Source organism: Arachis ipaensis, chromosome B9, assembly GCF_059453495.1.
Source record: "Arachis ipaensis isolate K30076 ecotype BB chromosome B9, ASM5945349v1, whole genome shotgun sequence".
In the NCBI taxonomy this organism is placed as follows: domain Eukaryota; kingdom Viridiplantae; phylum Streptophyta; class Magnoliopsida; order Fabales; family Fabaceae; genus Arachis; species Arachis ipaensis.
In genome coordinates, this window is record NC_142444.1 from 21,328,913 (window position 1) to 21,347,876 (window position 18,964).

The following is an 18,964-nucleotide window of genomic DNA, read 5'->3' on the forward strand; positions in this document are numbered from 1 at the left end:
AAAGGAATGAGAAACGGTTTAGTTGGGACCCGAACCGGGTGGCAAAAGTCCAAGTTTTAGGGGAGGTGCTGCCGAAATTCTACAAAATCCTAGTCTTGTTTAAAAAGTTATTTAAAAAGGATTGGATTTGAGAAGTTGTATTATTTGATTTATTAAGAGAATATTTATATTTTCAAGCTTAATTTATTTATTGAACTTTATGCCTTGAGTTTGACTTATTTAGAAATGAACTATTTTTACCGTTTGAAGCATTGAAGGAAAGAATGATGCTCTAATATTGATTTCAATATAAAAAGGAGCTTTTAGTGATTTCAAAGGAATCTAGACTTTTGATTGAGTAATTAAATTTGAGGCATTTTGGAAGAGTTGGAAAAATGGGTTCCAAAAAGAAATCTGAAAGCGGTTTGATTCAAATGAACCGGTTTCATTTCAAATGAGTTGATTTTTTGGACCGGGTTGGAACTTGTGATTTTGTATGGTTCGGTTTCATAATAAATTCAATTTTATTTACTTGAACCGAGAATCTAAGATTTTAAGAGTTTCAATGAATTTTAAGGAATTGATGTAAGTTGACCTTCCCCTAAAGACTTGGGACTCTGCCGAAAAACTTTTGTTATGAAATTCCACTGTTGGGTGGGTGATTTTGGATACTTTGAAATAAATCCTTAACTTGCCATGGTTTTGGAAGTTTTGGAAAGAGAATGCCGAGAGTGGCTTTGTTTTAAAAAGGGAACTCACTTTGAGTAAAAGTGGCTTGTGAGCCTGAGATGATTTGAGAAATGAGATCTTTAAAGCCAAGGCCGAAAAGAGTTGAAATTTGATTTCTAAGTGAAATGGCTTGAGAAAAGTGATTTATGGCTTAAATGCCGGTTTTATGAATTTGATGATGTTGAGTGGTGGAAGTGCTGTTTTGTTATAGGCCGGAATATCTATGTATGATTATGAATATTGGTTGGTTTTAGATTGAACCGTGAGCCGGAATGGCTGTGTATGATATTGATTTATGGCTGATTGCCGAATGAGTTATGGGCCGTATGGCTGACTATGAATTATGAATTTAAGCCGGATGGCTGAGATGGATGTTGATCCATGACTGGGACTGAATGAATATATGCTTGAGATACCTGGGTAGTAGCAAGGGTTGTGGTTCGTCCCACTTGCTCCAGTAAAGGAGTGTGACACCTGGGTAGTAGCGGTAGTAGTGGTGATTTCACTCGCTCCAGGTTGAGCGGTTAAACACCCGCCTGGGTAGTAGCCGCAGTAGTGGTTATTCCACTGGCTCTGGGTTGAGCGGGTAGTAGCAATGAGGTTGTAGCTCAAACCTACTTGCTCCGCGATGGGTGTTTCTGTCCATGGTTAGCTACCAGGACGTGTCGGGTTGGCTATATAACCGACAGATGATATCATCAGCCACTAGGGACAGGCATGCATCGTATGCATCTATGTGACATTGTTTGGGTGTGCATATTGTACTTGGTTTGCCTTTGTGATTAACTGCTAATTGTTCTACTTGCTATAACTGTTTGTTTGTGCTTGAACTTCCTATCTGTGTTTGCATTTGGGACTCTGTTGGATCGTGGTGATTTGGTTGATGGTTGGATTGTTTGGGCCTAGGGCCGTGGTTGAAATGATATGGACCGATGGTTGGTTTCGGTTTTGTGTTTCTGATTTGGAAAAGTATGAAAGGCTATTTTAGTTCAGCATAGATAAACCGTTTTGAAAGGCTTTTGAGTTTTTGAGAATTTAATGGTTCCTTTTTCAGAAAAGATTTCCAACTCTACTTTTATTGTAAACTGTTGTTTTTGAAAAGAGGCATAGGACGGTTATTAATCACTGGTACGATTTATCTTCACGTATCCTATTACAGTAATTCCCAAAAACCCTCTACTGAGAACCCTTTCGAGGATGATGTTCTCACACCCCCTACATTTTTCCCCTTTCAGGATATGGGCGCAGAAGTTACGAAGAGCTTATTTAATTGTTGTTGTGATGCTCTGTATTGTTTTAGTTATGGTTTATTGTACCCTCGCCTTTATCTTGATATAATATGTAAGAGGGATAGGAATTGTATTGGTTAATGCTTGTAATATTATATTTTATATATATATATATATATATATATATATGGATGTACTCTTTGTGAGTTGTTGTAAGTGTAATGTATGTACGGATGTATGTTGTATAACGAAAGTATTTCTGGGAGCGGTATTGCGGTTTAAAGTTTTAAACAGGCTCATATTTTAGTATTAAATAATATAAAAGTCGTCGTAATGTCCGAACTATCAGAGTCGCGCAGCCGGAAGTGTGAGCTTTGTTAGTTAGGGTGTTACATTATGGTATCAGAGCAGTTCTTCCTGTAGAGCCTGAGGAATGGACTGACTATGCTTCAATTGCATACTCTGAGCCCTTGTCATGTATTAGGTCTTGTCGGATGACGAGAATTAGAGATTTATGCACATGACGATCTATTGATTAACGCTGTTAGTCTTGCATTGCATGATTCTTGGTATTAAGTTTGGCCGGCTTAATACTAGTGAATTATGTACATGAAAGCACTAATGGGTTATCATAGATAATATGCGAGTTTTGAGCAAAGCGAATCGCGGGTTTTGGGAACGTTGGAAACTATTTCTCGAGACTATTCAGTTGTGTGTTTTGGATTTTGTTCGAGTCGGCCTGTTCTTTCATAGCCTAACTTGAAGTTCTTGTTTGCTACTCCTCTTGAAAAGTAATTTGATGTTTCCACTCTGTTTCTCTATTCATATGCAATCTTGTTTGATCTTAAGTGCATATGATTGCTTAAAATCCTTGTTGCATCTATCTTCCTCTATTTGAATTCTTCTTGATTCATGTATTCTTTGATATGGCTTTGAACTTGTCCTAATGCGCTGTGCATTTTTAATTCCGGGATTTCGAGTCCATTCTTAAAGAAATTGTTGATTCGGTTTTTCTCTTATTTGACAGTGATTACAGCCAGTTTTGAGACTTTTATGAAAATTGCTGTTGAATAGATGTATACTTATCTATATATGAAACTTTGAAGATTTCTTACACAGTTTGACAACTATTTATTTCTAATACATCGCCTGTATTTTTACTGGTTTACGGAACTGCATTTTACTTTAAAATTACAATTTGACTTTCTAGTAATTTTACTATAGTTCCAATGCACATTTTCATTTGATTATGTATTTGGATATTTTTCAAAATTCTGGAAAGAAAGGGAATTTTTCACTTTTATCCTAGTTGAGTTTCGTTTGATAAGTTTTACTTAACCTATTTTGAATTGAGTTTGATTTAGCATACTACAAGGTTTATGCCATTGTTGTTCTTTTGAAAATGTTGGACTCATAGCTTTCTTCTTATGAACGGACTCGTTCCTTCTTAAGATTTTTACCTCTATGAATGTCATATGTGATTCTATTTTTAACTAATCTTTTACGTTTTGTGAACATTTCCACTGATCTTGGTTTATCCTCTCTTATGAACCTCACTCTTATGTGAGCCAGCTTGATTTGTTTCAATTTCGTGCATCGTCTATCCTTCCATTATCTCTACAAGAGTTTTTAGTCAAAGATTTATCTTTGGAAAATTACTAAAGATTGAGTTGTCTTTTCCTATGACTCTTGTATTCTTTTGAATCAATTGAAAACTTGTTTGATGACTCATGCCTAGTGAATCTTGTTTGAACTACTTTGATTTAAGATCCTTTCTTGTATGGCTTGACTCCTTTTCAAGTACATCCTAATCTTCTTGAATATTATTGTGACATGGTGATTTCAAGTATACTTTTGGAATCTTGTTTTGAATTTTATAAAGCAGATTGAATTCTCTTTGAAGAAGTTCCAAATCGAACTTATTTTTCAGTTGCTTGGTTATAATTGAAACCATTGTTCAATTTTTGACAAAATTGTTTTAAAGTTAACATGCGCTATTTTAAATGAGGTTTTGGAAAGTTTCCTTGTTTAGTGGAAATCGGTTCGTTGTAACACATCACTTATCTCCTTTACCAAATTGTAAGCAAATTTTTACTTTTGAGTTTCTTTTCTAAAAATAGTTTAACTCCCTCTTTCGTACTGGCTATAAATGTTATACACGCTTGTTTGAATATGAAATTTTGAGAATTTTGAACAAGCATTTGATTACTTCCGAGTTTTTATGAACTGCTTTTGGTTAAGTTGTGCATCTAAATATCTTTCTAAAATATTTGAGGAAATATTTTAGCTCTTAGCCAAAGTTGTGTGCATTTTGTTTTTGGAACTCTACAAAATCTACTTCAACATGAACTTGTATTGAAGTAAATCCATGTTTATGCTTTCGTTACTCTCTTGAAGGATAATTGTTGCTTAACTTTTCTTTTAAACTGCGAGGTGACTTTCCTGCAAGTTTTCGATTCTTTTATGAACAATGTATTCGGAAGTGTTTTTAATCGTGCTCTTGAAGTTCTGTGAGCTTTGTCTTGGGTTTGAGAGATTCTTCTCTATAAACTTCATACTTCTTCAACTCAGCTTGAATTTGTTTTGAACTAAGGCGCTGGTTCTCTTCTGATTGGTCCTATTGGATTTCTTGGATCCAAGTGTTATCCTTGGAGTTGTCAATCGATTTATTTCTAGCAAACTCCTTTGCTTGGACACCTTTGTTTATCCGGGGATTGGATACATTCTCTTAAATCTATGAGCATTATCCTTGATATTGTTTCTCCGTTCTAGATCTTGTATCCTTTTGAGTAGACTCGAGAATTGTTTTGATATCACGTGCGACTTGTAAACATAGTAACGCGATGCGTTAGTTCTTTAAGACATGATATGTGTATACGGAAACTGGAGTGGTATGTGTGCAACGTTATGAGTTGTGGATGTTTTGTTCCTTGCGAACGGGTTTGCGGTTGTTAGGCTTATGATTGGCTATGAGGTTGTAAAATGATTGGTGGAGTTGGGAAGTTGAGGTTCTGAAGTAAGAACGAGATTTGTCGGCGAACGTTGTAGCCGTTGTTTTATTACCAACCTGTTTTGGTAGCCTTTATGTCACATTGATACCGCCTTGTTTTGTGAACGCCTATCTTGGTTTGCACCCTATTTTGTTACCTCAAGTTTTTGTAAAGTCTTGAGATTATGTGACCTTGTGCATTGAGCCTACCTTGTAACGTTTGCCTTGCAATTACACTCCTACCTTTACATCCTTATGCTTATGACAACCAAAGTATTTGAAACTCGTATATATGATTATATTTTGAGATATTTTTGCTTCTTCCTTAAATGTGTTCAAGGGTGAACTGTTATGGAATTTCTTTCAGTTTGTATCAATTTTCGAGGGCGAAAATTTTTATAAGGTGGATAGAATGTAAGACCCAAAACCTTTGAAAAAGGGCTATCATTAGCTAATTTCAAATTCAGTGTTTCTGTAGTTTTAATTTCAGAAATTTCTCTATTAAAGAAAATTAAAGCAAGTTTTGATTTATTGAATTTGAAGTAAATTGAGATTTATTATCCAATTTTACAATTATTGGATTATTTTCTATATTCAGAGTATAAAGTTGGTAGTTGTGAAATAATAAGGATTTCTATATGAGTTGGATTAAATAATTAATATTTTAAATATTAATACTGCTACTTTGGAAAAATAAAGGGGTTTAATTATATTATTTCTAATTATTTTGATTTGGACCTTTTATTGAAAATAATTTGTGAAAATGATGAACAAATGGTATTTTCTATATATATATTAGTGTTGGATTTAATTTGGGTTTCAATTATTATATTATTCCCAATTTTATGTGAAATTACCATAATGCCCTTAACCCTAATTTTCAAAATGAAACCCTTCCCTAACTTAACCCTTTCAGCCGCTGAGTTCCCTTTCCCCTTCACAAGTTCAACACACGCAGTTTCTTTGTGTTTTCCCTGAAAGAAAGAAGCAAAGAGAACGAAAGGGGGAATGAGGGAAAAGGAGATCCGGAGGAAGAAAGAGCACTGGGCAAGCAGCAACTCGCCGGCCAGCCGCGTTCCGCCGCCACGTCTAGCTCGCCACCGATCGCGCTCCCGTTTGCCACCACCACCGCGCCGATTGCACCGTCGCCAGGGAGAACAGAACCGAGAAGGGGTTGGCTCTTGAATTGAGTCAATTATTTTGATGATGTGAAAGATAGAATACTCTTGAAATTCAGTCTGGGTTGCTTTAATTGATTTGGTTTTGATAAATGATTTATTGCTGAACCGATTCTTTAAAGCTTTGGAAATGAGTTAAATCGGTTGATATTGAGTTGATTTTGAAATGGTTTTCTTGAGATATGCCACTGAGGCGTCTGTTGGATTTAGCTTGCTTTGAATTGATTTCTGGTTTTGAGCTATTGAAAAGGAATGAGAAACGGTTTAGTTGGGACCCGAACTGGGTGGCAAAAGTCCAAGTTTTAGGGGAGGTGCTGCCGAAATTCTACAAAATCCTAGTCTTGTTTAAAAAGTTATTTAAAAAGGATTGGATTTGAGAAGTTGTATTATTTGATTTATTAAGAGAATATTTATATTTTCAAGCTTAATTTATTTATTGAACTTTATGCCTTGAGTTTGACTTATTTAGAAATGAACTATTTTTACCGTTTGAAGCATTGAAGGAAAGAATGATGCTCTAATATTGATTTCAATATAAAAAGGAGCTTTTAGTGATTTCAAAGGAATCTAGAATTTTGATTGAGTAATTAAATTTGAGGCATTTTGGAAGAGTTGGAAAAATGGGTTCCAAAAAAAAATCTGAAAGCGGTTTGATTTAAATGAACCGGTTCCATTTCAAATGAGTTGATTTTTTGGACCGGGTTGGAACTTGTGATTTTGTATGGTTCGGTTTCATAATAAATTCAATTTTATTTACTTGAACCGAGAATCTATGATTTTAAGAGTTTCAATGAATTTTAAGGAATTGATGTAAGTTGACCTTCCCCTAAAGACTTGGGACTCTACCGAAAAGCTTTTGTTATGAAATTCCACTGTTGGGTGGGTGATTTTGGATACTTTGAAATAAATCCTTAACTTGCCATGGTTTTGGAAGTTTTGGAAAGAGAATGCCGAGAGTGGCTTTGTTTTAAAAAGGGAACTCACTTTGAGTAAAAGTGGCTTGTGAGCCTGAGATGATTTGAGAAATGAGATCTTTAAAGCCAAGGCCGAAAAGAGTTGAAATTTGATTTCTAAGTGAAATGGCTTGAGAAAAGTGATTTATGGCTTAAATGCCGGTTTTATGAATTTGATGATGTTGAGTGGTGGAAGTGCTGTTTTGTTATAGGCCGGAATGGCTATGTATGATTATGAATATTGGCTGGTTTTGGATTGAACCGTGAGCCAGAATGGCTATGTATGATATTGATTTATGGCTGATTGCCGAATGAGTTATGGGCCGTATGGCTGACTATGAATTATGAATTTAAGCCGAATGGCTGAGATGGATGTTGATCCATGACTGGGATTGAATGAATATATGCTTGAGATACCTGGGTAGTAGCAAGGGTTGTGGTTCGTCCCACTTGCTCCAGGTCAGAGACTGTGACGCCTGGGTAGTAGCGGTAGTAGTGGTGATTCCACTCGCTCCAGGTTGAGCTGTTAAACACCCGCCTGGGTAGTAGCCGTAGTAGTGGTTATTCCACTGGCTCTGGGTTGAGCGGGTAGTAGCAATGGGGTTGTAGCTCAAACCTACTTGCTTCGCGATGGGTGTTTCTGTCCATGGTTAGCTACCAGGACGTGTCGGGTTGGCTATATAACCGACAGATGATATCATCAGCCACTAGGGACAGGCATGCATCATATGCATCTATGTGACATTGTTTGGGTGTACATATTGTACTTGGTTTGCCTTTGTGATTAACTGCTAATTGTTCTACTTGCTATAACTGTTTGTTTGTGCTTGAACTTTCTATCTGTGTTTGCATTTGGGACTCTGTTGGATCGTGGTGATTTGGTTGATGGTTGGATTGTTTGGGCCTAGGGCTGTGGTTGAAATGATATGGACCGATGGTTGGTTTCGGTTTTGTGTTTCTGATTTGGAAAAGTATGAAAGGCTATTTTGGTTCAGCATAGATAAACCGTTTTGAAAGGCTTTTGAGCTTTTGAGAATTTAATGGTTCCTTTTTCAGAAAAGATTTCCAACTCTACTTTTATTGTAAACTGTTGTTTTTGAAAAGAGGCATAGGACGGTTATTAATCACTGGTACGGTTTATCTTCACGTATCCTATTACAGTAATTCCCAAAAACCCTCTACTGAGAACCCTTTCGAGGATGATGTTCTCACCCCCCTACATTTTTTCCCTTTCAGGATATGGGCGCAGAAGTTACGAAGAGCTTATTTAATTGTTGTTGTGATGCTCTGTATTGTTTTAGTTATGGTTTATTGTACCCTCGCCTTTATCTTGATATAATCTGTAAGAGGGATAGGAATTGTATTGGTTAATGCTTGTAATATTATATATATATATATATATATATATATATATATATATATATATATATATATATATATATATATATATATATATATATATATGTATATGGATGTACTCTTTGTGAGTTGTTGTAAGTGTAATGTATGTACGGATGTATGTTGTATAACGAAAGTATTTCTGGGAGCGGTATTGCAGTTTAAAGTTTTAAACAGGCTCATATTTTAGTATTAAATAATATAAAAGTCGTCGTAATGTCCGAACTATCAGAGTCGCGCAGTCGGAAGTGTGAGCTTTGGTAGTTAGGGTGTTACATTATTGCTTCTATTCGGGCTACTGGTGCAAAAGATTCGTCAAAATCTATTCCTTCTTCTTTGTCATATCCTTGAGCCACCAATCTTACTTTGCTCCTTGCTATGATTCTATATTCACCTAATTTGTTCCTAAAAATCCACTTAGTACCCATCACTTTCTTTCCCATTGGATTTGGAACAAGAGTCTAAACTTGGTTCTTCTCAAACTGTAGTAGCTCTTCTTCCATGGCTTTGACCCAAGAGGGATCACTAAGAGCTTCTTTGATATTTTGAATCCCTATTTGAGAAAGAAATGCCAAATTATTTTCTTTCAAAGCCCTTCTTGAAGTAGATCTTGTAGTGACATCTTGTGAAGGATCCCCAATAATGAACTCTTGAGGATAATTTTTTAGAAATCTCTATTCACGGGGTTTTGGTGATTTAGGAACTAATTCAGGCATGTTTGGTTCAATGGTACTGGAGATTTTAGGAATTTCACCAGTTGAAGGAGATAAAATGAGATTGTCTCTTGCAGTCCTGCAGAATCTTCTATAGCAGCTAATTCAGGATCAGGTTGCCCAGTTTCACCATTTTCTTGATTTTATTGCTATCCACTTGGTTATCTGCATCACAGTCTTCCAACATACTTGAAACAATGTTAAAATCACAAAATTTAACTTGTATGGACTCCTCAATAACTCTAGCATCTTGATGATAAACTCTAAAGACTTTGTTAGTTGTGAAATAGCCAACAAAGATACATTCATAAGCTTTTTTATCAAAGTTTCTTAAATTTTTTTTGGTGTTCAAAACAAAGCATTTGCATCCAAAGATATAAAAGTAGTTCAAATTTGGTGGTTTTACTTTCCAAAGTTCATAAGAAATTTTTTTTTCAAAAATTTTCTTATGATTGTTCTATTCAAAATGTAGCATGCCGTATTTACGACTTCAGCCCAAAGAAACTTAGGAACTTCACTTCCACATAACACGGCGTTAGTCATTTCTTGAAGACTTCTATTTCTTCTTTTCACAACACTATTTTGTTGGGGTATTCTTGGACAAGAAAAATTATGTGAAATTTCAAGTTCATTACAAAAGAATTTAAAAAATTGATTTTTAAACTCTTTACCATGATCACTTCTAACAGAAGCTTTCTTTAAATTCTTTTCATTTTGAACTCTTTTGCTAAAAATCTCAAAGGCCAAAAATGCATCATTTTTATGTGCAAGGAATAGAACCCAACCAAATCTTGTATAATCATCCACAATTACTAAGCCATAATGTTTACCACCTAGACTTTGAGTTCTAATTGGGCTAAAGAGATCAATGTGTAACAATTCAAGATGTCTTTTAATAGAAATATCTTCCTTTGGTTTGAAAGAATTCTTTGTTTATTTTTCCATTTGACACGCATCACAAGTGATATCTTTGTCAAATTTGATTTTAGAAAGACCTTTCACCAAATTTCTTTTAACAAACTTGTTAATTTAAAACATGCTAATATGGCCCAATCTTTATGGCAAAGCCATTTTTCAGATTCTTTTGAATGAAAACAAGCTACATTTTGATTCTTAAGCTCATCCATAGTGAGGCCATACACATTATCACAATATTTTGCCACAAACAACACTTTGTCACACAGGGCTAATATCATTCCCTCCCTCCTGAAAAAGATTCATCCTCGAATCTGCATCCCAATCAAAAGGAGATAGGTCAGAGACATTAAAAGTAGCTGATACATTATACTCACCTGGAAGGTCAATCTTGTAAATATTGTTATTGATCCTTTCGAGCACTTGAAATGGACCATCACCTTTAGGATCTAACTTGGATTTTCTTTGAGTAGGAAATCTCTCCTTTCTCAAATGAACCCATACCCAGTCACCAGGTTAAAAGACAAGTTATCTTTGACCTTTATTCACCCGTTGAGCTGTCAACTTATTTTTCTTTTCAAGTGACTCACGTGCTTTCAGGTGCATTACTTTAACCTTTTCAGCTTTACCTTCTGCATCCAAGCTAACAATATCACTCAAAAGCAATTAAAACCATACATAAGTTCAAAAGGAGAAAAATCAATAGAAGAATGAATGGTTCTATTATAAGCAAACTCAATAAAAGGTAAACAATCTTCCCAAGTTTTCAAATTCTTACCAATAACAGCACGTAATAAGGTCCCTAATGTTCTATTTACCACTTCAATTTGACCATCAGTCTAAGGATGACAAGTAGTAGAATATAATAATTTTGTGCCTAATTTACCCCATAAAACTTTCCAAAAATGACTCAAAAAGTTTACGTCACGATCAGAAATAATAGTTTGGGAAATACCATACAAACGCACAACCTCTCTAAAGAACAGATCAGCAATATTTGTTGCATCATCAGTTTTATGGCATGCAATAAAATGAGCCATTTGACTAAATATGTCTACCACAACAAAAATGCTATCTTTACCTTCTTTTGTTTAAAGTAAACCAAGAACAAAATCCATAGAAATATCAACCCACGAAAGCATAGGAATAGGTAATGGGGCATACAAACCATGTGGTAAAGACTTAGATTTAGCCTGTTTACATGTAATACACTTAGCACAAAATTTTTTAACATCTCTACGCATGTGTGGCCAGTCAAAATGTTCAGATAACACATCCAATGTCTTATGCACACTAAAATGACCCCATCAAACCCCTATTATATGATTCAAGAACAAGTAAGTCCCTCATAGAACAAGCAGGCACACAAATTCTATTACCACGAAACATAAAACCTTCATGTCTATAAAATTTGTTAAGGCACTATGTTCACAAGAGGCATAAATAGCAGAAAAGTCAGAATCAGTTACATACAACTCCTTTAAAAATTCAAATCCCAATAACTTAGAAGTAAGTGTAGTAATCAAAGCATACCTCTGAGATAAAGCATCAGCAACGACATTATCTTTACCTTGTTTAAAGGCAATCACATATGGGAATGTTTCAATAAATTCCACTTATTTAGCATGTCTTTTATCAAGCTTATCTTGTCCTTTTAAGTACTTCAAAGATTCATGATCTGTGTGAATCACAAACTCCTTAGGTAAGAGGTAGTGTTGCCAAACCTCTAAAGCCCGAACCAAAGCATATAATTCTTTGTCATATGTTGAATATTTATGCTGAGCTAAATTCAACTTTTCACTGAAGAAGGCAATGACTCGTTTTTCCTGCATCAAAACAGCACCTATACCAATCCCAAAAGCATCACATTCAATCTCAAAGGTTTTATCAAAGTTAGGTAAAACAAGAATAGGAGCGGAACACAAACAGTCTTTTAGGGTATGAAATGCAATTTCTTGTTCCCTTTCCCATTTAAATCCAATATTCTTTTTGATAACCTCTTTGAGAGGCACAACAATGGTAGAAAATTTTTTGACAAATCTTTTGTAAAACCCAGCTAACCCATGAAAACTTCATACCTTATAAGCATTCTTAGGCGTTGGCCATTCATGAATAGTCTTTACCTTTTCCTCATCAACTTCAATTCCACTCGCACTCACAACAAAACCAAGAAATATAACTCGATCAATACAAAAAGTGCACTTTTTAAGATTGGCGTATAATTTTTCTTTTCGAAACACTTCCAAAACAGCTGAAATATGTGACAAGTGGTCATCCAAACAAGTGCTATAACTGAGAAAATCATCAAAATAAACAACAACAAATTTATCCAAAAATTCTCACAAAACATGGTTCATTAGACGCATAAAAGTACTAGGTGCATTAGTTAACCCAAAAGGCATTACTAACCACTCATATAACCCATGTTTTGTTTTAAATGCAGTCTTCCATTCATCCCCTGGTTTCATTCTAATTTGATGATACCCACTTTTCAAATCAATTTTAGTGAATATGCATGTACCATATAACTCATTAAGCATGTCATCTAACCTAGGGATAGGATAACAATACTTTACCATAATTTTATTGACTGCACGACAATCCACACACATTCGCCAAGTACCATCCTTCTTTGGAACCAACAAAATTGGTACAGCACATGGACTCATACTCTCCCTGATGTGACCTTTAGCTAATAACTCCTTCACTTGCCTTTGAAGCTCCTTTGTCTCTTCAGGATTACTCCTATAGGCTGGTCTATTAGAAACGCTAGAACCAGGAATAAAATCAATTTGGTACTCAATCCCTCGTAATGGACGCAAACCACGTGGCACGTCAGTAGGAAAGACATTGGCACATTTCTGCAACAAAGAGACAAAGCTATTTGGCAAATTTGGGTTAAGGTCAGTGTCAGAGAATAAAGTATCCCTAAACTGAACCATAAACAAAGCTTTCTTGCCTATTAAAGCATTCTTTAAATCTCTCTCTCTTTTGCAAAGAAACACAATTTGCTCTCAACTTTTTCAATTTTCTCTGTATTTGCACTACTATTTTCTTTCTTTTCACTCACCTTTGGGCCTTTTGCTATATTCTTTTCTCTCATAGCCTATTTTCTCTCAGATTTTTCTATGAACTCACATCCCATGTTCCTTTTGGTATCCTGTTGAAGTTTCAACTGGTCAAGGTAAACCTCCTTAGGCGATAAAGGAGCAAGAGTAATCTTGCGACCATTAAAATCAAAGGAGAACCGATTCATGTGACCATCATGAAATGCTCAACGGTTGAACTGCCAAGGTCTTCCCAATAATAAATGACAAGCTTGTATTGGCACCACATCACACAATGCCTCATCAACATACTTTCCAACAGAGAATGCAATTGTCACCTGTTTGACAACCTTGATCTCTCCACTGTCATTCAACCACTGCAACGTATATGGTTTAGGATGTCGAACACATGTCAAACCCAATTTCTCCACCATAAGTGTACTAGCCACATTAGTCCAACTCCCGCCATCAACAATTAGACTACACACTTTTTCACCCACCAAGCATCTAGTGTGAAAAAGATTTTGGCGTTGCTCTAGGCTATCTTCTTTCACCTACAAATTCAAAGCACGTCTAACAACAAGAGACTCATTGTAGACTGCAAATCCAAATATGGCATACTATTATAATCAGAATCATCATCATGATTATAATCAAACACAATATCATTTTCTCTAATAACCATCAATCTCCTGTTTGGGCAATCACTAGCATAATGACCCATACCATGACACTTGAAGCATTTAATATCTCGATGCCTAGAAGTAGCAGAAGAAGAGTTAGAATTACATTTCTTCTTTGTAGCATCAAACAACGCCTTGGGTTTAACACCTTTAGTCTTTGTTGTGTCAGCACTACGAGACTCCCACTTTGGATTAGCATGAGATAATCCTCTTGGTGCTCTTATTTGTTGTTGCCTCTCCACCTTCATTGCCATACTGACCAAATCCTCCATCTCCACATAATGATGTAACTCCACCACATCAGCAATTACTCTATTCAAACCACCCATAAATAGTGCCATAGTAATCTCAGTGTCCTCTTCTATGTTGGCAGTAATCATAAGCATCTCCATTTCCTTATGGTAGTCTTCAACGGATTTGGAGCCTTGAGTCAGCCGATGTAACTTCTGATGCACTTTCCTGTAGTAGTACGAAGGCACAAATCTTTTCTTCATGAGGCGCTTCATAAGATCCCAAGACTCTATAGGGTGATCATCATTCCGTCGTCTTGTCTTCACTAGTTCATCCCACCAAAGAAAGGCATAGTCAGAGAATACAACTGCTGCCAAACGAACTTTCTTTGCCTCAGAGTAATTATAACAAGCAAAATTTTTTTCCACCTTTCGTTCCCACTTCAAATAAATTTCAGGATCATTTCTCCCTTTGAATGGTGGTATTTGCATCTTGATGGCATTGATATTGCTATCTTGACGTTTATGTCGAGGTGTTATAACCCCATCAGAGTCATCATCAGAAGGTACATGATTTTAACGCCGATTTTGGAAAGGTCCTTGTTTAGTATTCTTGGATAGTGTCTGTGTCACCTCTTGCCTCCATGTTTTCAACTAAGTCAAGCGATTAATTAAGTGTTGATTGATCCTTTGCATCAACTCCATGTCAACCAAAGTATCTTCGAAATGAGCTGCCATAACAATGAACTTGTAACAAAAATGTTATAGAAAGGACCTCACAATCACTCTCTCACGTGTTTCACTCAAGGATGGACACTCGTGTTTATTCTCAAAGTTGGCTTTTTACCCTCTATTGAACGTACCACTCTTACCTTTTACTACTCTTGAATCTCTTTGACTGTTGTACTTTAGAAATCAAATAAAAAATAAAAGATAGAGAAAATCCGACGCAACAATAAGAGGAAAAGATGGAAAGAAAAAAAAGGGACAAAGACACATAAGACAAAAAGATAATAATAATAATAATAATAATAATAATAATAATAATAATAATAATAATAATAATAATAATAATAATAATAATAATAACTTATTGAATGATTTTTTTTAGATTTTTTTATTGAATAAGAAAAATAAGAACACAACACTTCTTTTTGTGTTTTTTTTTTACTTTGCTTAAATGCTATTTTGTAATCTTTAAAGTGTGTATTTTTTTTTTTTGGTATTTAAGATGTGTTGGTAAAAGAAAAAAATTACTAATAATAAGAAAAAACTTCAAGATGTGTACTCTTCTTTTTTTTTTTTAGTACTCAAGATGTGTTAGCAAAAAAAAAAATTACTAATAATAAGAAGAAAGATAATAAACTAATAAAAAATAAATGACAAGGGAAGGACGAAAAGAATAATATAATGAACATAGAAGCAGCAAAGACAGAATATAATATTAGAGAAAGAAATTAAAAAAAAAAAGAACAAAGAATACAATAATAATCGAGAAGAGATGAAGAATCAATCAACAAGAAAAAGAACAAGACGTAAGGATAAACTTACTATGTGTGGCTGAAAATTTTTTGTTTAAATTTATTTAGAACACAAGAAGGGTAAACGTAGACTAATGAAAATTAATCTAATCCCAAATGATGGTACGGAACGTAACCCAGGATAAGATGGAAGATCAAAGAAAGAGACTCCTCTACCTCAATTTGATTTCCTGATACAACAGTTAAGGGAATCACACTCTACCTCATCTGTTCACACCCAAGTTTCTCAAGAAAACTCAAAAAATTTCATTCATTAAAATTACGGAAAAAAGTGGCTACCAAATTTTAGAAAATTTTTATACCTCTTAAATTTAAAACCCTAACTCATAAGTTCACTAGAATTAAAAAAATAGGCCAAATCATAAGTGAGCCTAAAACAAACTAACAACTAATGAAAATTTTCAATATATCTTATAAAATGGTAAGACATTTGATTTTGATAATCGTTAATCATTGTCTTGTCTAATTTTTGATATATCTCCTGAATATATAATTTAGCCATGTTTACAAAATCTTTTTTTATTCTTTTAATTATTACTCTTATAATTAGACCAATTAACATATGATATTTCTCAGTTTATTCACAGAGCTCGTATCAATTCATATTTTAAATTTGCATGCATACATTACAAATGGAGAATAGGACAACACACAACAGCAAGTGTAACAGCAAAGATGAATTTCAGCAAGTTGCGCTGATGATTCATTTTTTCCATGTGCATGTTTATATATATAACACAAAGGCATGCATAATATGGATAATACGTTAATAGGATTATTTACGTTTTTATTTGGACAAAAATGTCCAATATTTTTTAAAGTAATATTAAATATTTAAATATTTTTATAAATTAAGTTCAATCAAGTTAAATAATAAAATTTAAAATATTATTAATCATAATAAATTTTTATTATATTAAATTAATTTAATTAAACTTAATTAATAAAAATATTTATATTTTTTATATTATTTTATTTTTTTATTATATTTTATCACACATTAATTGGAATTGATTGGTATAATTAGATAAGGACAATATGAATATTGCATTAATAAGATAATATGCATAATTCATTAATAATAAAAAAAATTATTCAAATTTAAACTGATCTAAATAAAATTGTATATTTAATTTAATATAAATTAAAAATTAATTAAAACCAATTTTGACTTTATTAGGTTCTATTTTTAACAATCACATTAATTATATCGGATTTTAAATATATTTATTAAAATTATTTTAATTTAATTCAAATCTTATAATGTGATATAATATTATTATTTTATTATTAAATTTAAAATTTTATTTATAATATGTTTATTTTTTTACAATTTTATATTATATTATTCATGTATTATCATTATTATTTAGTGAGCATTTTGTGAATATCAAATGAGACGATTAAATTAGATTCGATTGATTTAATTAAAAATAAAATCGAATTGATTGAGTCCAAACTCTAATAAATTATATACTTTAAATCGAATCAATTTTTTTCTCCAAACACATGCGAGATTAATTTTAGTTATTTATATTTTTTTAATATTACTAAACTTTTTTGCCTGAAGCTATCATAATCAAGGCTAACAACAACAATACTAATAAGAATAATAATATTTTGAGACATTTTACCAATTCTCTGTAGAATATAAATTCTTACTCAATATTTGATGATAATTACTTATTTATTTTTTATTTTATATATTTTTTTCTGTCTTTCTTATTTGTCTTATGACGAATAATTAATATGATGAGAAAATCATTCTTTTTACATGATGTATATAAAAATTTCTCAACTTTTTATAGATATCTTTTCTATAACTTTTGAAATTATTCCCTAATGTAATTATATCTAATGCTTTTAAAATATTTCAATTCTAATTCTAACCTTTTTTCAAAATTTCAATTTTGGATCGACTTCTTTTAAAATGAAAAAAATTCATAAAGTGATAAAGTGAATTATTAGTCACTTTTAAAATTAGGATAGTAAAATTTATATATAATAGAAATTATAAATTTAATAATAATTGTTAATCTGTATAATTGGCTATCTTTTTTGTTTTTTGATAAACGCTTGTCACAATAGAAAACGATCGGGAAACAAAGGATCGCTACAAAAAGCTCTTATGCCATCTTTCATTGATTTTAAGACTTTTTATCTATGATGCACGAATATTGATACGGACACGCCACACGACACAACACGAATACGACGATATACGAATTTTAAAATCTTACATGATACAAAGACACACATACATATAAAATATAAATTATTTTTTAGATAAATTGTAATGATATTTTGATATTTTATTAATAATAAAATATAAATTATTTTTTTATTATTATTTTTAATATCTTATTTTAATTATATCAAATATTTTTTATTTTACTAAATAATAATATATACTATATCTAAATTTATTTTAAAAGTATATGTTAAGAATAAAACTAGACATGCTGCCACGTTATAATATTTAAAGGTGTCCAAGTGTGTCCGGATAAGATTTTTATTTATTATTGAGACACGATTTGCACACAGTAGACACGCGTGTCGGGCGACTGTCAGTGACTGTCGTATCCGAAATATGTCCGACACGTGAACACGGTAATTCAGTAAAATATCCGTACTTCATAGCTTTTCATACTCATTTAATATTGGAAACTAATGGTAAACTGTTATTGGTGGCAGCGAAAATGGAATTAGAGTAAGATCGAGAAAAAAAAGAGAAGTATTATATATTTTGGATTTAATAACACTTTTTATTCAAAAAAAAAATAGTAAATCACAAAAAAAATTGTAGTCATGAAAAGATGCATTTTACTAAAATTATAAAAAAATAAAAAAAATTATTATATGTTGTTGTTTTTATATATTATAAGATAATAATACTATCTATTTATACTAATTACTAAATTGATTTTAGATTTTAAAATAAAATAAAATAACTAAAATATATAGATAATTCTGTTAAAAAAAATAAACATAACAAGTAATAAAATAAGAATTTAATACATTTCCATTAATAAAATTATTGAAATATAATTGGTTCAAGTAGTGGGTTTGGCACAACAGCAGAAACCGCCATTACCGCGAGGTTGTTCGACGCATTGTCCAATCGTATAGCCAAGCTTCTTGCAGTATCCATCACAATTTCGAAAGAACTGATTGCATGGTCCCACACAATGCTGAGAATCAGTATTCAAACCTACATCCCACAATAATTTTTTTATTAACAAACCAGTATAATTATATTGCATATGGAAATAGGGTTGAAAGAATAAATTTCAATATTCATATTTTAAAGTTTAAATTTCTATACGTACCATTACAAATGGAGAATATGACAGCTACAAGTGTGACTGCAAGGATGAATT